This window comes from Heterocephalus glaber, unplaced genomic scaffold (genome assembly GCF_053883595.1).
Source record: "Heterocephalus glaber isolate CG9 unplaced genomic scaffold, H.glaber_assembly_v1.0 deba00001571, whole genome shotgun sequence".
Classification (NCBI taxonomy): Eukaryota; Metazoa; Chordata; class Mammalia; order Rodentia; family Bathyergidae; genus Heterocephalus; species Heterocephalus glaber.
Window position 1 is genome coordinate 10,133,382 of NW_028258356.1, and position 20,340 is coordinate 10,153,721.

The 20,340-nt window shown below is 32.8% G+C and overlaps 1 protein-coding gene across 13 annotated transcripts in view; it reads left to right on the forward strand.

Annotated features, from left to right (window-relative positions):
- Nucleotides 1-20,340, forward strand: part of Syt1 (synaptotagmin 1) — a 531,406-nt gene that overhangs the window by 164,588 nt on the left and 346,478 nt on the right. For 9 of the 13 annotated variants that reach the window (XM_087192506.1, XM_004844995.4, XM_004844999.4 and 6 more), the window contains one exon: nt 9,695-9,756. The exons of the other annotated variants lie outside the window; for them this stretch is intronic. The gene's annotated coding sequence lies outside the window, so the exon portion shown is untranslated. The remainder of the gene's footprint in view (nt 1-9,694; nt 9,757-20,340) is intronic. 13 annotated transcript variants of the gene reach the window in all.

Sequence of the window (20,340 nt, forward strand, 5' to 3'; positions counted from 1 at the left end):
AAAGATCTAAAGGGAAGCAGAAAGTGGGACATGTAGGGGAAAGGAGAGAAGGAAAAGGAAAAAATATGAGAAAAGGAAAAAATGGAAACAAAGTCTTTGTAAATAGGGAGGGGTGGAAGGGTTGAAGGGAGGGCAGTGGAATGGGGAAAAAATTAGAATCAAGATACATCATGTAAAGGTACGAATTCCCAATGATGAATGTCATCACATTATATACCTAAAATGTACCAATAAGCTTTTTTTCCCCATTAAGTTTATTGGTACATTTTAGGTATAAAATACAGTTACATACATCATTGGGATCTTGTACCATTACATGAGTATCTTGGTTCTTATTTTTTTCCCCTTTCCCTGCCCTCCGTTAAAACCCCCTCCACCCTTCCCTATTTGCAAAGACTTTGTTTCCATTTTTTTCCTTTTCTCATATTTTTTCTTTTCCCTTCTTTCCTTTCCCCTACCCTCCCACTTCCCCTGCTCCTTTAGACCTTTACTTCCTATTACACAATATCAATTATGCATTTTTTAATTACAATATGAAGATCTAGGAGACATTACCACAGATTTTACAGAATTTAAAAGGATATAGAAGGCATATTTCAAAAATCTGATTTGAAATACATTTGACAACTTCTAAGAAGTACCTTGGAAGACAAATTAATGAAACTAACTCTGGAGGAAATATAAAATTTGAATAGCACCTACTAAAGAAAGTACATTCCTAGTTTGAAAACCTACCTATATGACAACAATGGGCTCGTAGACATTTTAACTGATAAATTATATCACACATTTAAAGCAGAAAAAAAAAGGAACAGTCCTCCCCTCATTTTAGGAACTCAACATTGTGATAATCCTAAAACTGGATAAAGATAATAGAAGAAAAAAGTATGAACATAGGTAGAAATTTCTTTAATAAAACAAACTATTAGAAGTCAGATCTGGCAGGATGTAGAAAGTGGTTCTATTATAGGGATGGCAGTGTTGGTTCAGCATTGGAAGATCCACCCCCAGAAGTCATCATTTTAACAGAGGAAAGGAAAAAGCCATATGATCCTGTCACTAGTTGGAGAAAAAGTATTGAACTAAATTCTACAGCTGTTCATGGTAAAAGCTATCAGGAGACTAGAAGTAGAACAGAACCTTCTCAACAGATTAAAGACATGTACTCCACACTTCCAGAGAGAATGCCTTATATGAATGGAGAAGATAAAATGCTTTCTCCCTAAAGTGGGGAACAAGGCCAGACATGCCTACTCGTCATCTACCCATTAAACTTTAAAAGATAGGCCTAAACCAAAATAGTCTGGCAATAAAATTACACAATTAAGATAGGATTGGCATGGCAGAAGCAAAATCTTTATATATAGATGAAATGATCATCTACAGAGAAAATACTAAAAAATATCTAGGAGCCCCTAGAACTTGTATTTGAATTTAGCAAGATTAGAAAACACAAGGTATATATAAAAATTTGGGTCTATGTATACTTGCTATAAATGAAGAACTGAATATTGAAATTTAAAAATTATGTAGGAGTACAAAGGGCCTAGAAAAGAAAAAAGAAAAAGAAAAAAAAGTGTTGGAAGATGGTTAGTGCCTAATTTTAAGACTTCCTCTAAAGCTACAGTAATCAAGGCAGTGTTGGTGTAAGGGAAGACATACAGATCATTGGAATAAATCAGAGAATCTAGAAATAGAACCACACATATATGGTCCTCTGAGTTTTGAAAGATTATTTAACATTAGCATTTTATAGAATATAAACTCAATTCAAGAGCCAAGGAAGAGATAGTGTTTACAGCAAATGGCACTAGAACACCTGGTATCCATATATAAAAAATTAACCTCAACCCTTTATTTCCATACATAAAAATAACTTGAAAGGATCTATGAACCTAAATATGAAAGCCTAAAACTATAAAACTTTAAGAAGAAATTATAAGGAAAAATGTTTATGAATTTAGGGTAGGCAAGAACTTCCTAGGATGCAAAAAACATGATGTATAAAAGAAAAAAATTGATAAATGAGATTCCATCAAAATTTAAAACTTTAAATGACATCATTAAAATGAAAAGTAGTCCCTAAACAGACTGTGTTTACAATACATATAATACTTATATATAATATATATAAAGAACTCTTACAGCTCATGAATAGACAACCCAATTAAAAAGTAGACACAAGAAGAGGATAAATAGCCAGTACAGCACAAGGAAAGGTGTGCAACAATAGAATCAGAGAAATACTAATCAGTACAATAACAAGATTGAATTATGCACTCATTAGGGAGATGAAGTTAAAAGTTTTAAAAGCCTTGTCATGACTTTTTCTTTTTGTTGGATTCTCCCCCTTTGTGTTTAATTTGTCACGCCCAACGGATTCATTCTGCTGGGTTTCCTGGGGTTGTGATCCTCCTTGTCTTTTCGTAGGATATTGTCTAAAATTTTTTGGAGTGTTGGTTTGGTATTCGTGAAGTTCCTAAGGTTCTCTTTATCATGAAAGTATCTTATTTCTCCATCAATTTTGAAAGATAGTTTTGCAGGGTACATCAGTCTGGGTTGGAGGCTGTTTCCCTTTAGGGCTTGACATACATCACTCCAAGCTCTTCTTGTCTTGAGGGTTTGCATTGAGAAGTCTGCTGTGATTCTGATGGGCTTTCCTTTGTATGTGATTTGTTTCTTTTCTCTCTCTGCTTATTGAACTTTGTTCTTCTGTTGTGTTTCTGGAATCCTAACTACTATATGCCTATGTGTAGTTTTTTTTTAATCAAGGCTAGTTTGAGTCCTATATGCCTCACTTATCTGTATGTCAAGTTCTTTTCCCCTCCTTGGGAAGTTTTCTGCCATCACTTCTGTGAACAGGTTTTTTATGTCATCTGCACGCTCTCCTGTTTCTTCATTGACTCCAATCAGTCTTATGTTATTCTTCTTTGCATCATCTAGTAGCTGCTGGGTTGATTTCTTGTGGTCCCTTACAATTTTAAAGCAATTTTTCCTTTCCCAGTCACTAATTGCAATCTTATCGTCTATAACTGAAATTCTGTCCTCAAAATGGTTCATTCTGCTGCGCAGACTTTCAGTGGAGTTTTTAATCTCCTGGAAATCTGTTTACATCTGTTTTATGGATTCCATTTGTTTCCTATGTTGGGATTCCATCATGTTCCTCACATCCTCTATGTTTTTATCTGTGTCCTCTCTAGATTTATTAATCATGCCTTCCACTATGGGCACAATCTCTGCTGTTATCTGAGAAAGTATTTCTGATTTCATGTTTTCCAGATCCTCTTTTGTTGCCAGTTCAGGGAGTCCAGGTGGTTCAGTATCAGAGTGTTCCATCTCATTTCCCTTTGGGGTTGCTGTAGGTGATCTGGAAGTCTGTTTTTGAGGTTTGTTTATGTGTCTTCTCATTTCCATGGGGGTAGGGGGTGCTGCTGTTGATCACTTGGTTCACCTCCTCTGCCCTAGGAGCAGTAGAATGGCACCTGGGGAGCCTCTTCCTGGACACTAGGATTGGCTCACCTCCTCTGCCCTAGGAGCAGTGGAATGGCACCTGGGGAGCCTCCTCCTGGGTGCTGGGATTGGCTCACCTCCTCTACCCTAGGAGCATTGGAATCCCAATAAGCTTAATGAAGAAAAAAAATCACTTTCTCTCCTCCAGCTTAAATGTGTATGGAGCATAGCTATCCCACCCTCCCCATCTATTCTCCCCAAAACATGGGAAATCTGAGTTAACGTATTTTCCTTTCTTTCTACTTAACCAACATCTTCTGTCCTGTGAGGAGATCTGCATGGTTCACATGGCAATTTTGGAGACCTTTGTAAAGATATTTGGTTTGTTTCTCCCTTTTATACAGCCAGAAAGACTGTATTTATTTCATCTAAATATTATCTATAGCCTAATTTTTGGAGTACCAGAATCCAATAGAAATGAGAAGGGTCTGAAAATGGACCAATTCTCTTGAGTTCTTGCTCCACCATGCCTTTCTTTTTTTTAGCCCCTTCCTAGACCCACCACTACCTGCCCACAGAAAAATCAGTTTTGCTATCAGTGCCTTGGCAGCTTCCTTACAGGAATATTTCTAGGTCTGGCTTTGAACATAGAATCCTAACTGATGCCCTGCTGTGTTTGATAAAGCTCAGAATACAGGCCCTGTTCACCTCTGCAGTGGATCCAAGTGGCAATCAGATTTCAAGCCATAACTTCTGAAGTTTAATGCCATGTAGACCTTTTGCATTGAAAACCTATATGTCACATATGATTAGTTGCTGAATCATGTGTTAGAGTGTACATGCCTGACAAGTTGTAAGAAAAAATAGGATATGATGAAGCTCATGTTGATTCAGAAGCTTCAAGGAGGTGTCTGCAGTTGTGCCAGATGAGTCTTGAGTCTGACAACTCCTCATGAGATTAAATACAGATCTTAACCTTCTCCAGCCTCCTCTCATTTAGGATGTACATTCCTAGTTTTATGTGATTATAAGAGCAATTATGTAAACTCCTCTATAGCTTCTTTTGAACCCTAAATTTATGTTCCTTTGTGCATTCTACATAAGGAAGCAGGAGATGTGTACTATCACTCTGACTATAATAAAAAGAACAGATAAAGATACCTACGTCTGCATGTCTGTATCTATCATATGGATAAATGCCACTTCATAAAAACAAAAACCATAAGTCATTCCCTCTTCTCTATAGAGGTCCCTTTCAATAAGACTTATTCTCCATTACCCTAGTCAGTGCATTGCTCTTTTTATTCATTGTATCTATTTTTCCCAGTTTCTTCTCATATAGAACTAACTCATATCGGGATATTCTCTTCTGCAAAAAATTGTTCACACTTGCCAATTTTAATAAACAGAGCTCTATACAGAAGTATTCAGAGCTGGAAGGCACCTTGGAGAATTACCTTTCTCCACTCTCATTTCATAGCTGATAAAATTGAGGTCAGAATAGATGAAGTGATTTGCCTAAGGTCAAAGCTGGACCGAGGCAGAGTCGGAACTACAATATATGATACTGAATTTTACTTTTGTCAATATAAAATATTATTCACCCAACAAATATTTATTTACAAGACAGGCACCATTCTAGGGGCGGGGCGGGGGGGGGGGACAGGCAACAGAGATCCCAAAAGGCCTAATTCTGGCCCTGCCACTCACATTTCAATGGAGTTCTGCTCTCTCAGGTGTGTACATTGTGAATGCTGTATGTTTTTAAAAATAGTTTCATTTCTTTATGCATTCATGCCCTTATCTTTACTCAGTCCCAGTCACCTTCCCCAGGCTTTTCCTTTAGTGAGTCCCCATCTTCTTCCTCAAGGTGCATGCTGGCTCTCCTGACTTTGTACCGTTCTGAAAGGATTACTCTGAGCAGAATGAAAACGTTAACCATGGTTGAACACAGTATGTGATTATTGTAACTCCAACTGCCAGTAAATGTTTAAATGTTCATGGATTTGTATAATAAAGTGTCACAACAGAAAAACTGTAAGCTCCTTCATCCCTACCCTCCTTCTTTTTCAAATGTCCCTGTTGGTAAACATTTGCTTCTGTCATAACCAGTACAGGTTTCTAGGCCTAAGCCTTCTAAATGTCTCTCCATGATTAGACAAAAAATAAAAAATAAAAACAGAAAAATCCCATTAAACTTCAGCCTTTATCTTTATTTCAAAAATATATTCTGTATCATTGCCTTCCATATACACCTACGAGCAACACCATGGGTATAGAGAATGATTACATATCTTTATCCAACATTTCTTTATTTACTCTATTACTTGGTAGATAATTGTCTTTCCATTGCTTAATACATTTCAGTAGTTTCCAGATAAATATCATTATCTTTTATAATTATAGACAGAATTAAACAACATTGTGCTTAATGAACTAAATAAAAATAGCCACAGATCAGTATTATACAGCAGAGATAATAAAAGTGACCTTTGAGATTTTTAAAAATATACTCTGTTTTGAGGGGAATGTTTCTTCTCTATACTTTCAAACTGTAATGAAAAGTTGCAAGGACAAGTTACCATATGTTCTTCACATAGATTCAGAAGTTATTAACATATTTCACTCATATCATTCTCCTTTTCTCTTTTTCTCCACGAATATATACATATACATGTATATATAAACAATGCATACACAATCAATTGCTATATTTATGGCTAGAAATTGTTCACAACTTGTAATTCTAATCATAATTCTGTTTACAGAGTTAGGCAAAATATGTTTTAAGTATTATAAATACTACAAACACTTTTCTTTTGGGGACTGCTATGTTATGTATATGAGATATATATATATTCTGTACATATATATTATATATACTTGACATACCTTTCTGAGCCATTTGTAAATAAGTTGGAGACATGATGTGCTCTATTCTGAATACTTTAGTGAATATTTAAATGTATTTCCTAAATCAGGACATCTCTTACATTACCAAACAAAGGCACTTTACCACTGATGTAATATCATTATGTAATTTATAGTCCATATTCAAATTTCCTCCACTGACCCGATGATGATCTTGATAGCTAACTGTTTCTCCACCCCTCTTTGTTACAACATCTAATCCAGAGTCCTGTAATGCATTTAGTTATTGTGCAACATTTATTTTTGTGCTTAAAAGCTAACATTCGGCTAGTAGTAACCTGGGTAATGTTCCTTTTAAAAGTAATCTCTGCTTGTTGACTATTGTTCCAAGAATAAGAATTTAAACTGAAAGATAGCTAGCAAAATCCCTTAGGATTAATGATATCTGTGCTGAGAATATTAGAAGTCAGCCTTGTAGCAATGTTATAACCACAAGTTTTGATATGTCCCTAGGAGGGAGTCCAACCAAGGAAATTGAATATTTCAAAGTTTTAAAACTTAAAATTTTGTAAGTGGGATTATGGGTCCACTTAGAGTTAAGAAGACAGTAGTTAGAAGTGAACATGTTGCATATATTCAGCCTCTTTAAAACCAACTCTAAATAAATATACAGCTCATTACTGTGTTAATGAAGGCTCAAATAAAATCAATATTTTCTTTTTGTATTAGTACATGTTAGCGGTACATAATGATTGCATTCATAATGAGAAGTTGGTACAATTATATATAAAACACATAACTGCTTTCCACCCTCTTACCTCTATCCATCTCTTGGTCTCCTTTCCATTTGCAGAAGATCTCTGTTTCTTATTATCTGTCTTTTATTTTACTCTTTATACTTTGCGTTTTTCATATGAAAGAAACCACATGATATTTAAGTTGTGTGTCTGGTTTACCTCACATAACATTTTGGTGCCAAGACGCATCAATTTTCCTACAAATGACTCAAATTTATCCTTCTTTATGACAGAGTAATATTCCCTTATGCATAAATATTGCATTTTATCCATTCTTCTGTTGATAAACATATAACCCACTTCCAAGATTTGGCTACCCTAATTACATGAGAAATAACATGTAAAACCAACATTTTCATCAAAATGAAATCCTTGAGATATTTTAAAGCAAAGTTTGAATGCAAATGTTGTCATTATTGAAAATAAGACTATTTAAAAACTTACAGCTGTTCATTTTTAAATGTTCAATATTAATTTGAATGAAAATAATTCCTTTCTTCAAAAGTAGCAAGAAAAGTAAAGTATTCGTAGTATTTATGGTCTCTAAAGTATGCAGTGTTTTGCTTTTGTAAATAGCATTATGATTAAGGCTCTAAATTATGAATGATTTGCTCTCTAGACAATGTTAAAGCAATAGTAATTCTTAAGTCTCAGATCATTTTTTTCTCCATGCCAACCCTACTTCTAATATTGGATTAAATGTAACACTAAAAATTAACCAGCTTTATGGACTGTGAATATACATAATAGTTTTGAATAATATAAATTTATCTAAACAAATACATTTTAAATGTATTGTACAAAATCATAAAACTATCAAGCTTCAATATCAGGAAACTGCCTGAGTCATACCTACTGTTACATTACTAAAAGCTCAGGTAGATGATACAAGGTACAAAATAATCTAGTGCTATTTTCATTTTTATCCTTTAAAATAAAACATGAAGGAGACAGAAATTAGATATCAGAAAAATACTATAAGCATCCACATTCAGGGCATAGATCCAGACTAAAACAGTTGTTTTGTCCCATGCAATAGAACAGGCTTGCCCATTTACCCTTGTGATAGATACCCATGCAAACCCAAAATGAATTCAAAGCCTTGAAGACAGCATAAGTCACAAAAACTGCTGATCCTTTCACAGTGTCCCTTAAGGAAGCCTGCCCCCTAGTAAGTAATAATGTATAATATGTATAATGTCAAATGTTCTCTTATTTTTTAATTAAAATAACCTTTGTTTTTTTTTTCTAACAGGCTTTTGTTTCCATATATGTTATAGTTGTGTGACATTCTATTGTATGTGTGTGCCTGTACAATCTTGTATTTTTGGTTTTAATTATTTTTTAAAAACCTGTCTGTATACTAAAACTATCTATAGAAATATTATCTAAAATTGATTGTGACTCAAAATTGTATGTTAACAGGCAGTCAGGCAAATCTAAGCACATTTTAACATTACTCTTCCTAATTGATTTTACCAGAAAACAGTTGAGTTTCAAGCAGGAATAAAATGAAAGCCTATCTTGGAGACTTAACCACTGAACAGATGCAGTAAATGCAGCTTTGGAAATATAGCTGTCACTTCAGATCTTTGCCACTGAATACCTATGTGAGCCAAGAGCTAGAGCTGCTAGAATTGAAATAATTTTATAGTTCTGTTGACAATATATTCTATGAGAACACTTAACCAGGGCAGCCTGGCCATTATGAACCTATTTTAAAATGTTTCATTCTTTCTTGGCTTGTATTCTACCTAATTTTTTGAGGACTAAAATTGACGAAAACTTACATTAAAGGTACTTGTCTCTAGTGCTGTTAAGTTTTTCATTTATGAGTTACTAACATATCAAACTAAATAAAAAATTATTGATATCTTTCTTATATTAAAAAAATTCTTAATACTGACTCTTGCAAAGGATTTCATTTTCTTACTCTCTAAATTGAGAGTTGTACTTTTTATGCAGTGATATGTAGTTATTCTTCTCAGAACCCATGGTGGGTTTAAATATCCATTATGTGTATATATAGACAGATTTTCAAACTGTTTCAGTTTATATTTAGATATTAAATTTCTAAACAGGTAAGTATATATAAATATTGAAGTTTTCCTAACACCAGTGAGAAACAGAAAATTTAAAACTAACTTTAAGACAATTAAGGTGGATTTATAAAAATCATAAATGCTTGGTACAGCACCAGGCATTTAATTGACTTCAGATTGGGGTAATTCTTTTTAATGGATATAATAAAATAACATTCTCTAATAACATCAACCATTTTAGTTTTCAAAATATTGTACTGTAGGAAGCATAATTTCATAATTTATTTCCTACAAAATTAGTACAGGAATTATGTACACAAACATAATCCCTGGCTCTGCAAAATGATTTTAAAATTCTGTCTACAATGGTACATATACTAACTGTATACAAATACAATATTATTTTGAACTTAGAGGTATTATTGCAAGATTTTTCAGTTGAAAGCTTAAAAATAAAGTTAAATTTATGGCCATCTGAAATGACTCAGAACTATCTATACCAACTAATCATGCTGCATATTATTTTCCTTTTAGAAGTAAAAAAGAATTCTGAAAGGAAACAAAGAACAAAATACCCCAGAACTCCTAACAGAACAGTAAGTACTTTAATAACAATAATTATAATAGATCACCTATAAAGTTAGATCTTACAAATGTCTTTTATAGAAATATTCAGCTTTGTATTTTCTTTCTAAGGTAAGAAATTAGCATAGTAAGCAAGTGCAGCCTTCTAAAACTCAATTTCAATTTACTTGAGCTGACTGAAAATCATTTATGCTATAATCCTCTGAGATCAGAGGAAAAGGTAATCTTTGTGATGCATCTCTCTCTGGTGCTGAAAATGTTTATTTTGACTCCATCATGTTGGTTTTTTACTAGCATAATATCATTTTACATTCTAAAGAAAGAAAAATGTAATAAGCAAAATTTAAACAAAGTGCCTCATTTTCTCCGTATGTGATACAAAACTTATTCATTCTGAACAAAATTTGAAAGCATATTAATATGTTTGATTTGTTTATAATCATTAAATTGGAACTTTTTAAAATAGCAACCATTTGCAGGTGTAAAGTCTATAGCTTATTCTCACAGTATTTTTTTTCTTATCTTATGCTTTAAATATGAAATATGTTTCCTTACGTATTATTTCATAATAGTTTTCCTAAATATACTTTTATTAAGCAAAATTAAATGTATTGTGATGACATCTTTGTAGGGAAAGTTGTGACATTATAATATTTCATAAATGTCAAAAACTCTAAATTTTTAATATGTTAATATCAAAAATAGGAAAGTAAAGTTGAAAAACAAAAATCCACCTTGATGACCCACATAGTACCACTTTTATTACCATGATTGTTTTGAAATGAACTTGAAAATCCAGTTCTCTAAAATTGCAAACAAAAATATTAAAAGGAGGTGACTTAGCAAGATGAAAAACCTGTATCATGGTGTATATTAAAGTAGAATAAAGTTCAATGGAAAGGAAGTAATTTTGATATAAAATTAGAAATAATTTCTAAGATATATACAAATCTTACTTACCTAATAAAATTTTCTAGCCCCTAAGACCAATGCAAAAATCAAACTTAGTTTTGACTCATTAAATATAGTCATTTTAATGATGATACAAATGAAGTTCATCTGAAATCTATTTTATTAATTTATGAAATGTGTGAGGACCAGGCACAGCAGGATACTTTGTTACCTGTCTGGAGATTATCCATAAGCAGCAGCACTTTTCATATCACATTCTCCCTCTTAGTGTTTTCTCTAGCTGTGGAGGGCCACACGTTTCCCATTTTGTATCGTATTTCATACAAGACAAAATTCAAGTTTTTCACTTTTGGAAAAACTATTGCTTGACTTAAAATAAACTCCAAAAATGTGAAAAACTATGCTGGGTTTGCAGTACGGGTTATAAACATATTTTATATATGTAGGTGCAGGGATAATTTAAGAATCAAATTTTATATCACATGTATTTTTAAATTCTGCTAACTTGAAGATGTTACAAGTCATGAAATGAATGAGAGGTTTATTTTTGACCTGTTATTTCCCTCATCATCTTATTAACCAAAGTCAACTAAATCATTGAACCAAAACAGCATTTTTCTACACTTGATAGACTAGGCTCTCTTGAAGTTTTGTTTTTAGGTATATAATTTCAGTTTTTAAACATAATTTCAATTCTATGCGGTACTCATTAGAAAGAGGTTACATTTTTAAAGAATAGAACCAAACATACTTGTTTTAAACTATTTAAATAAGAACCAGATAGCTATTTATCTCATAATTTCTTAGTCCTTTTAGTATAAAAGACATTGTGACTATTTTTCTGATTGTATTTCTGTATAAATTAATTCCACTGTCATTTAGGTAGCTCAATGTAAGTTCTTTAAATTTTCATAATTTTATTAAAGTAGAATTTATTGTGACATACTTTGAAGGAATCACAATCAATGAGATTGGTTCACTGGGAATAATCCTGGAGAAAATAAAGTATGTTTCCAAGGAAAAATTGTACCTCTTCTTGGTGCATTATGTATGGTTTGGGCCAGTTTTTCTTCTCAGGTTTTAAGTAACTGTATGCTAACTCACTAATAAATAGCCATAATATGCACAGAAAAAGCTATTCTGTTTGAAACTCATACAATACAAATGTGGTTCATCCCCTTAAATTTTATAAAATATTTATGAAAAGAAACACTTTGAATTAAAATGAAGTTATTGAAAGATAAACATCTTCATATATGTCTTAATCACCAAAGGATTGATGAATTAAAAGTGATCATTGTATGTAATAAAATGTGATATAAGATGAATATATTGGACAAAGCGATGATTCCTTTTCTTGTCATTATATATTGAATATGAACCTGTGTTCCTAGCCCATGAACAATGAATGAATTCTTACAATTTGTATTTGAAAAAAATTGTATACATGAACAATTTTTAGCATAGGAAAGTCATACAAACCTCCTATCGTTTTTGACTTAAAACCACAACTTAAAATCTGGTGATTGATTAAAATATTACTAAATTATTACTGAAAAGCTTTAGAATGTGCTGGACTTTTGTTTCACAAAAAGTTTTAATGCTTATGAAAGATGAATAAAGAGAAAGAGGAATATTGAAAATTGTATTTTAAAATAGTAATCATTTCAATTGCTGTACATTCTGTGTACTTTCAAGAACTTCATGGGTCTGCTCTCTATAGACTTTGATTACACTGGATAATGATAATAAAAAAGAGAATGCATTAAAAAATCATTCAGATGTTCTCTCTTCCTTCTTGGGAACTATTCATATTATCCTAGATTTGCTAAATCTCTTTAAATACTACTGGGAGTTGATGTTCTCATTCAAAGCATGACTATTAATAAGCACCTAGCTTTCCTGGGACAACAAATACAATAAGAAGTTTCAGTTTCAGTAAGAAAGATTTTAATGGAAAGCAGATTTTAACCAACAAAATATGTTGTAACTCATTAGAGAATAAATGTTATTTGCCAATGCCTCTCATAAGTTTCATTTAGTTAAATCTTTATTAGAAGTAACAAGTCCTTGTAATAAAAAAAAAAAGTGTGTGCATGTGTGTGTGTGTGATAATAGCAAAGAGCTTGGAGAAAATTTAATAGCAAAATGCTTGGAGAAAATCAGAGGTCATCTAGTCTAACAGTATCATTTTATAGAGATTACTTCTTCTAATACTCTCACTTTTAGAGGACCAGATAGGTAAGTCATGTACCCAAGTTCTCATATCTAGTAGCAGAACTGAGAAATATGCTGGCCTAATTAACCATCTACTGTTCTTTCTATTTGTCTTATTGGCTCAACACTGGTATAAAAAATTGAGTCTCAAAATTGCTCAAGAAGGCTCTTCTCCAAATTTAAAATGCTTTCAGCCAAAACTGTAATTAAGTTTCATATGAATAATTATTGATCCAGTTTCTACATGTCTAACATTTTATTTCGATATAGCTCATTAGAATGATGCTTGTAGTGGAAAGATATATATATATATATATATAGATATATATATATATATAGTAGAAATGGATGGGGAGATAGATGAAAGGTGTAAGATAGATGGATGATGGGTGATAATTGGGTAGACAGACAGATGATCTAACTCTTAGCTTTATTCAACTCTCCCTTTCATAGTGAAAATCCTGTAGCATAGAAAGTGGGGATATCTTTCAAGAGCACACAGTTGGATGAAAATAATACACAACAGACATACGTATATACATACAACCTATTGTCAGGAACAATTAAGCAAATTTTTTTTTTTTTTGGTACCAGGGATCGAACTCGGAACCGTGCACTTGCAAGGCAGGCGCTGGAACCACTGAGATAAATCCCCTCCAACCTTTATTAGCCATGGCATATAGAACAATTTAGTATTTCTCTATATGGTTTACATTCTCCCCTAAGGGACTCTTAGTCAAATAAGTTAAAGGTTGGTCTTTGATATGTCTTTATGTAACAGTGAGTGTAGACAGATACTTTTTTATAGTTAGCTATTATAGTTATTTGATAGCACTTAGTCCATTATTTCTAAATTCATTGTCATTAGAAAGTTTTTATTCATATTGTCTTCACTTTGTTCTGATATATTTTGTTTTCATGACTCTGAAATATAATTTATATAGTCAACAAAGGGATGATGAGGAAATTCTTTCAAAAAGGATTTGTCATTTAAAAACTAACTTGCAAAGCCCTAAGTTAGGCATTAAACTAAATGACTCAGCTCTCTGAATAACTAGTTTTGCTCTAGTATAACATTCTTATTTCTTTACCTACTTCTCTGTACCATGGTATTATTTTGGGTTGCATTATTGTCTTTTTTAATGAAGAATGTTTATGCTGGACAAAAAAATAAAGTTTTGCTTAAGTCCTATTTTTAAAGAATCCTTTTTTTTTTTTTTTTTTTTTTTGGTACTGGAGATCAAACTCAGGTCCTTGCACTTGCAAGGCAGGTGGTGGAACCACTGAGCTAAATCCCCAGCCCTTAAGCCCTGTTTTTATCATTACTGGCAATGTACCTGTGGGAAGACAATATATATTCCTCATCATTAAAAATGAAATATTCTCATCTTTAAAATATGTCAATATCCTTGTCTTTAAAAATGAAAATAGATCCCATTTTATAGGTTTTGTATGAGAATAACAAGACACATTTATTAGCTGCTTATTATAGAAGTCAATACAAAGACATCAGTAAGTAGTAATTGTGTCATTTTGTTCCTATTAAAAACATCTCAGCAATAAGGACCTTTCTTTTAAAATTATAAAATCTATACAAATCTAAATGGACAGAAGATGAAGAGACTTTGTGAAGGAAGACAAAAGACAATTGGAGGCTAGTTGGACATCCTGACATGAGATGAAATTGGGTTTTGATACAGTAAGTTACAGGCTACAGGGCAAGGCCACCTTGACCCTCTCCCTGGAGACCTCTTCCTCCTTAAAGAAAATACAGGTATCAGGCAGTGACATTAGCATGATTCCCTTTCCCAGAGTACAAAAGCCAGGCTTTAAACCTGTCAAGCAGTGAGAGAAAAGAAACCAATCACATACAAAGGAAAGCCCATCAGAATCACAGCAGACTTCTCAATGCAAACCCTCAAGGCAAGAAGAGCTTGGAGTGATGTATTTCAAGCCCTAAAGGAAAACAGCCTCCAACCCAGATTGATGTACCCTGCAAAACTATCTTTCAAAATTGATGGAGAAATAAGATACTTTCATGACAAAGAGCACCTCAGGAACTTTATGAATACCAAACTGGCACCCCAAAAAATTTTACACAATACCCTAGGAAAAGACAATGAGGATCACAACCCCAGGAAACCCAGCAGAATGAATCCATTGGGCGTGACAAATTAAACACAAAGGAGGAGAATCCAACAAAAAGAAAAAGTCATGACAAGGCTTTTAAAACTTTTAACTTCATCTCCCTAATGAGTGCATAATTCAATCTTGTTATTGTACTGATTAGTACTTTTCTGATTCTAGAGTTGCACACCATTCCTTGTGCTATACTATCTATCATCTTCTTATGTCTACATTTTAATTGGGTTGTCTATTAATGAGCTCTAAGAATTCTTTATATATTCTGGTAATAGGTTATATGTATTGTAAATATGGTCTGTTTAAGGACTACTTTTCATTTTAATGATGTCATTTAAAGTTTTAAATTTTGATGGAATCTCATTTATCAATTTTTTTCTTTTATACATCATGTTTTTTGTGCCCTAGGTAGTTCTTGCCTACCCTGAATTCATAAATATTTTCCCTTATAATTTCTTCTTGAAGTTTTATACTTTTAGGCTTTCTTATTTAGGTTCGTAGATCCTTTCAAGTTATTTTTATGTATGGAAAAAAAGGGTTGAGGTTAATTTTTTATATACAGATACCAGGTCTTCTAGTGCCATTTGCTGAAAACACTATCTCTTCCTCGGCTCTTGAATTGAGTTTATATTCTATAAAATGCTAATGTTAAATAATCTTTCAAAACTCAGAGGACCATATATGTGTGGTTCTATTTCTAGATTCTCTGTTTTATTCCAATGATCTATATGTCTTTCCTTACACCAACACTGCCTTGATTACTGTAGCTTTAGAGGAAGTCTTAAGATTGGGTACTAAATGTCTTCCAACACTGTTTTTGTTTTTGGTTTTGTTTTTGTTTTTAACTTTTCTAGGTCCTTTGTACTCCTACATAACTTTTAAATTTCAATATCCAATTCTTCATTTATAGCAAGTATACACAGACCTGAATTTTTATATATACCTTGTGTTTTCTAATCCTGCTAAATTCAAGTACAAGTTCTAGGGGCTCCTAGGGATTTCTTAGTATTTTCTCTGTAGATGATCATTTCATCTACATATAAAGATTTTGCTTCTGCCGTGCCAATCCTATTCTAGTTGTGTCATTTTATTGCCAGACTATTTGGGTGGGGCCTAGGTTTCAAAGTTTAATGGACAGGTAAAGAGTAAGCACATCTACCCTTGTTCCCCACCTGAAGGGGAAAGCATTGTGTCTTCTCCGTTCATATAAGGCATTCTCTCTGGAAGTGTGGAGTACATGTCTTTAATCTGTTGAGAAGGTTCTGTTCTACTTCTAGTCTCCTGATAGCTTTTACCATGAACAGCTGTAGAATTTAGTTCAATACTTTTTCTCCAACTAGTGACAGGATCATATGGCTTTTTCCTTTCCTCTGTTAAAATGATGACTTTTGAGGGTGGATCTTCCCATTCTGAACCAACACTACCATCCCTATAACAAAACCACTTTCTACATCCTGCCAGATCTGACTTCTAATAGTTTGTTTTGTTAAACAAATTTCTATCTATGTTCATACTTTTTTCTTCTATTATCTTTATCCAGTTTTAGGATTAGCACAATGTTGATTTCCTAAAATGAGGGGAGACATGTTCCTTTTTTCTGCTTTAATTATTTGATATAATTTATCAGTTAAAATGTTTATGAGCCTGCTGTTGTCATATAGGTAGGTTTTCAAGCTAGGAATATACTCTTTTTAATAGGTGCTATTCAAATTTTATATTTCCTCCAGAGTTAGTTTCATTAATTTGTCTTCCAAGGTACTTCTTAGAAGTTGTCAAATTTATTTCAAAAAAGATTTTTGTAATATGCATTCTATAGCCTTTTAATTTCTGTAAAATCTGTGGTAATGTCTCCTAGATCTTAATATTGTAATTTAAAAAAATGTATAACTGATATTGTGTAACAGGAAGAAAGGGTCTAAAAGACCAGGGGAATTGGGAGGGGTAGGGGAAGGGAAAAAAGGGAAAGGAAAATATATGAAAAGAGGGCAAAAAATGGAAACAAGGTCTTTGCAAATAGGGAAGGGTGGAGGGGGTGAAGGAAGGGCAAGGGAAGGGGAACAAATAAGAACCAAGATACTCATGTAAAGGTACAAGATCCCAATGATGAATGTAACTGTATTTTATACCGAAAATGTACCAATAAACTTAATGGGAAAAATTTTTAAAAAATAAAATAAATTTAAAAATTTAAAAAAACCTTTCAACAGTCTTCATAGCCCTACAAGTAGGTTGAATCAATAGGCATTGCAATGTAAAGGGTGCCAAGAAGGTTTTTTCCCTTACCATAAAACTATTTCCTTTGCAGTCACATATGAGGTCATTTTCTCCAGAAAACATAGGCTTAACCCAGCTGTAGACTGAGCCAACTTCCAAAAACAGTCACATCCAATATACATTAGCACATGCACCATTTCAAAGTTAAGGGCACTTTAATGCCATTGCAAGTAAACTTTAAAAAATTGTTGTATGCCATATCTAAAATTGAAATCACAAAATTATTCTTTCAACAAAGAAATCTCAGGAAACAAACTTGCTGTTTACCACTTTACCCCCTCATGATGAAGAATATTTTATGAGTTTCTTATTTTAGTACCTCAATTAATTATCTTTTATTGAAAAATGTCATAGTCACCAAACATTAAGTGGCGTTATTGTTTGAATAATTCTTTTGTAAATACCATAAAATCCCCTTATACCATGATGGCATATTAATATAACACCACTCCCACTTTTAATGTCAAATTTTATTATGCCCCTAAAGATAAGTAGATCCCAAAAAATAACAATTATCATTTCAGTAAAAAAAGTAATTCATGGTAAATTACTTATCAATTTTCTCCTTTCCTTAAAATTTAATCAATACATTAATTACTGGAAATTTCAGTTCTTTTCTAGTCTAAAATACAAAAAAAAATCTAGTTCAGCATATGCTCCATTGCACATTTGAACAATTTATGTTTCCTGTTCTTATAGTTAATATGAATATCTTAACCCTGGTATTGTTTTTATTTTCCATTTTCAAAAGAAATCTGGCAAAGTCTATGTTTATGAATTTGTACAAAATGATTCAGGCTAAAGAAAAAGACTCTCTAAACAAATGCTCCAAATACAATGGCTTGAAACTCGTATTACTCCCAGAAGTAATATCATATGAATTTTCAGTAGTCTGAAGTGTGCTATAAGAAATAATTCTTGGCAGCAGATTTGCAAGTTGCTCGGAATTCTTGCTTATCAATCCTATGCTTGCATGTAGCATTGATATGATTTGCTATAATGTTTCCTGAGAAGTTATTATGAATTAGATATGTAATATTTGAGCAATGAAGGATTTCATTTTGAATTGTTTCTCTATTGAACTTTAAATTGTTTTTCTAATTTTAGACAGTGTATTAATGCCCCAAAACAATCTTTCAGCAGAATGAAGATTATTTACCTGAATTATATTTATTATCATAATTCTAGAAAAGTGGATTTGAATAGCTGTATATTTATAATTATTTCTGATTATGATTTTTATTATTTCTAATTATGGTAATAATTTAATAATTTTGAATGTAGTTTACAGAAGGCAAAGCCAAATTGTCATTAAATGAGACAGCTGAAACGAATGGAGGGAAACAGTCATTTTCCAAATTATGAAAGGGTTATTTAACAAAAACCATTTTAAGATGTTTTCTCCCAATTTCATAAGATGGTACTTACCCAGAATGGTTGCACAAACAAACCTGTGAAAATCCACAGTTTACACTGAACCACATTTGTAGCTTTGGAAATGTGGACTATACTAGTAAGAGGGAAACAAAGAGCAAAATATTCGTCCATTTTCCCTGACCAGGCTCAAAATTTGAAAAATATCTTTCCACATGGCTTTCTCCTTCTTTGTAAACATTGCTTTTTCCCTAATGTAATTCGGCTTCCCATCTGATATCCTTGAGCTGCTTTTTCTCTTAAAATGGTTTTGGCTTTGAATTTCCTAACCCCACTTTTCTCTTTGTCAAAATGCCTCAGTACAGCTGTAATGGAGAAACCACTTAGAAAAAGATAATTGGCTCAAAGTATTCACACCAGCCCTGCATCCATTCTACTCATCTTCTGCTCCTCTTCCCACAGTTTTAACCCAATTAAGCAAGTGACATAAGTGAGGCAGTTTCAGGTATTAAAGTGATAAACTTAGGAATTGGGGATGAAGATATTTGGGGTCAGACACCAAAATAGTAGAAGTTCTGGCAGCATCTCTCCATGGCCCTTGAGGTGTTTATATCTTCTTCTAATCTTCTATTGAGGAGCCCCTAGTTTCTGTATCTTAACACCAATAAATTTTCTCAGTCAGTCTTCCAAAACTTGTGATATGAGCTGTCCATGAGGTATAGTAGAAATTACTTGTGATTTTTTGTGATATAAAAAAAACAATGAAAAAATATGCATGGTTAAGTAATATGGTATATATACATTTTAATTTTAATGCCTATAAATACCCAAAGTATAAAACCATTCATTTCTGAAATATTTAATTACCCCCTTGTTTAGAAAGGTAGTCGTATTATTTATATTACTATACCACTCTTTGTATCTGAAAACTTGAGTTAAGAAAATAGTCTTCAATGTTTAAGTTTTATCATAACATTGAACATAAATACAGTTAATATTGTTTCAATAATAACCCCACTTATGATGATCAGAAGGAATGGTGTGCTCTTTCCGTGCTGGCATGAATAATTAGAAAACTGGCATGGTGAGGTTGGCCAGACCATTAAACATATGCCAGGTTATTTTCAAATGGTCCAGCCAGCCTATGTCTCTGCCTTAGGATTTATGACCACAGTAGTGGATGCCAATAACTGAGCACTTACTCCCTGCCGAGCACATTATGTGTCATTTCATTCCCTCCAAGTGCATATTCATACCCACCTTTGATAAATGAAAAGACTGAGCTTCTGAAAAGCAAACTATCTTGTTCAAAGTAGCATAGCTTATAAATTTAGGGCCAGATGCAGACCCAGGTCTATATAATGCCAAAACCTGTGCTTTTTACATTGTGCAAACTATTTCACAGACCTATACAGAAATGAGAATTTCAGTATAGTATGAGAATGACCATGCTGAAAAGATCATCTGGATATCTGAAGCCATGACGAAGCACAGGTACTTAGTGCGAGTTCAATCAAAGTGCAATTTTTTAACCCATGCCTGTCATGGTAGTGAGTTTGTTAAAATTTCTCTGTTCTCTTATTTTTTCCTCACCAAAGCTAAATTAATTTGTGTCCCCAAACACTCCATTACATAAGAGCTTTTATTTTCTAAAGCTTTATCTTTACACATACCTA